The sequence below is a fragment of the Myotis daubentonii genome, chromosome 13 (genome assembly GCF_963259705.1).
Source record: "Myotis daubentonii chromosome 13, mMyoDau2.1, whole genome shotgun sequence".
Lineage (NCBI taxonomy): Eukaryota > Metazoa > Chordata > Mammalia > Chiroptera > Vespertilionidae > Myotis > Myotis daubentonii.
In genome coordinates this window covers 23,676,986-23,679,938 of record NC_081852.1, presented here as the reverse complement: position 1 = coordinate 23,679,938, position 2,953 = coordinate 23,676,986, and the positions used below count along the sequence as shown (strand labels likewise).

The window sequence follows — 2,953 nt, the reverse complement described above, 5'->3', positions numbered from 1 at the left end:
ATAAATTCCAACACAATACACCAACATGATTTTGTGCATTTGGAAGGGAAATATTTCCTGGTTAGGTGGAGAGTTGTGCAGATGGTTTCTAGAAGACCTTCATTCTAAGCAGCTTTATAGTGAAACATCTCATTTTGAAGTCTGGACTTCCTTTCTTCAGTTTGTTTTAATCTACATTCACTGAGTACAACTTGCATTGATCATTGGGACCCAGCTTTTTCCAGGGATCTGTCCCAACAGACATCTGGATTGGACAATGCCAGGCCCAAGACATACAGTGCTGTCCCAGCACCTCCACTCCAGTAAATACAAAGAGGGGCATCAAGTTGGGTGCTTGGCCTAGGATCTGGCAGAGCATGCTGTGGCAGAGGACCTGGAAGCAGAGAAAACAAAACCACATGGCCGGGCGCAGGTAGTCAGGGCACCGAGGATGAGCAGACTGGTTATATTTTTGACTGTAGGTAATTACGTCTTAAGAAATTGCATGCACTAGCCCAGTGGTCGGCAAACCGCGGCTCGCGAGCCACGTGCAGCTCTTTGGCCCCTTGAGTGTGGCTCTTCCACAAAATACAAGGTGCGGGCGCACACGGTACAGTGCGATTGAAACTTCGTGGCCCATGCACAGAAGTCGGTTTTCGGCCTGGGCGAGTCTATTTTGTAGAAGTGGCGTTAGGCCGAAACCGGTTTGGCTCAGTGGATAGAGCGTCAGCCTGCGGACTGAAAGGTACCAGGTTCGATTCCATGTACCTGGGTTGCGGGCACATCCCAGTAGGAGATGTGCAGGAGGCAGCTGATCGATGTTTCTCTCTCATCAATGTTTCTAACTCTCTATCTCTCTCCCTTCCTCTCTGTAAAAAATCAATAAAATATATTTAAAAAAAAAAAGAAGTGGCGTTAGAAGAAGTGTGGTGTTGGTCAGTCAGAGGAGGGGAGACCCAGCACAGTGGGGGTGGGGTGGGGGGAGGAACATTGTTTTTTTTTTTTTTAATTGTTTTATTGCTTAAAGTATTACAAAGAGTATTACATACGTCTCCTTTTTTTCCCCGCCCTTGACAATCCCCTGGCCTCCCCTATTCCCCAGTGTCTTATGTCCATTGGTTGTGCTTATATGCATGCATACAAGTCCTTCGGTTGATCTCTTACCCCCGCCCCGTCCTGCCCCCCAACCCTTCCCGGCCTTCCCGCTGTAGTTTGACAGTCTGTTTGAGGCAGCTCTGCCTCTGTATCTATTTTTGTTCATAAGTTTATAATGGTCTTTATTATCCATAAATGAGTGAGATCATGTGGTATTTTTCCTTCATTGACTGGCTTATTTCACTTAGCATAATGCTCTGCAGTTTCATCCATGCTTTTGCAAATGGTAAGAGTTCCTTCTTTTTTACAGCAGCATAGTATTCCATCGTGTAGAGAGGTACATTGTTTTGATGTAAGTTCGCTGAGTTCGACCCCTTCCAACTCTCCCATCCACGCTCCTCTATATGAAACAAGTATACAAGACGAGTGTGAATGGGAGAGTTGGAAGGGGTCGACCTCAGCGAAGGTACCTCAATCAGACTGAGGACGTTTTTAGCAAAGGCCAGCTTAGGAGTACCCTAATTAAGTTGATAACTATGTACCTACCTATATAGTTCAAGTTTTAAAAATTTGGCTCTCAAAAGAAATTTCAATCGTGTACTGTTGATATTTGGCTCTGTTGACTAATGAGTTTGCCGACCACTGCACTAGCCAGTTTGTCTCAGTGGATAGAGCGTCGGCCTGCGAACTGAAAGGTCCCAGGTTCAATTCCGGTCAAGTGCACATGCTGGGGTTGTGGGCTTCATCCCCAGTGTAGGACCTGCAGGAGGCAGCCGATCCATGATTCTCTCTCATAATGGATGTTTCGATCTCTCTCTCCCCCTTCCTTCCTCTCTGATAAGAAAAGAAATTGCATGAGCCCTGGCCGGGCAGCTCAATTGGTTAGAATGTCATCCCACTATGCCATGGTTTCAGCTTGGATGCTTGGTAAGAATCAATCAATGAATGTGCAAGTAAATGGAACAACAACAAAACGATGTTTCTCTTTCCCTATCTCTCTCCCTCTCTAAAAATTAATAAATTTTAAAATAAAGTGCATGATGTGATGTAATTCTTACTATTTTTGACTCTAGAAGTAATATTAGGTATTCTTACATTGTGACATCAGATTTCCATGACTAGTGTGCAATAGGCAGGTGGGAAGTGTATGAACATGAGGTAAAGGTTGATCAAGAAAGCAGGAATTTGCCCTTGCTGGTTTGGCTCAGTGGATAGAGCATTGGTCTGCTGTCCGAAGGGTCCCAGGTTTGATTCCAGTCAAGGGCACATGCCTGGGTTGTGGGCTCGGTCCAAAGTGCAGGAGGCAGACAATCAATGATTCCCTCTCATCATTGATGTTTCTATCTCTCTCTTCCTCTCCCTTCCTCTCTGAAATAAATTAAAAAATACTAAAAAAAAAAAAAAAAAAAAAAAAAAAAAAAAAAGAAAGCAGGGATTTTAGAAAATTGCTTCATGTTTCTCTTTTATTTTGGCTTTAGTCATCTGGTATTTTAAAAATGAAAACTGGCCCTGACCGGTTTGGCTCAGTGGATAGAGCGTCGGCCTGCGGACTGAAGGGTCCCAGGTTCGATTCCAGTCAAGGGCATGTACCTTGGTTGCGGGCACATCCCCAGTGGGGGGTGTGCAGGAGGCAGCTGATCGATGTTTCTCTCTCATCGATGTTCCTAACTCTCTATCCCTCTCTATAAAAAATCAATAAAATATATTTAAAAAAAAAAAATGAAAACTGGCCGAAACCGGTTTGCCTGAATGGATAGAGCACCGGCCTGTGGACTGAGAGGTCCAGGTTCGATTCCGGTCAAGGGCATGTACCTGGGTTGCGGGCACATCCCCAGTGGGAGATGTGCAGGAGGCAGCTGATCGATGTTTCTCTCTCATC

The 2,953-nt window shown here is 45.0% G+C and overlaps 1 pseudogene; it reads right to left on the bottom strand.

The window, feature by feature from the left end:
• LOC132214528 (cytochrome c oxidase subunit NDUFA4-like) lies at positions 1-358 on the bottom strand (annotated as a pseudogene).
• Between the last annotated feature and the right edge of the window lie 2,595 nt (positions 359-2,953).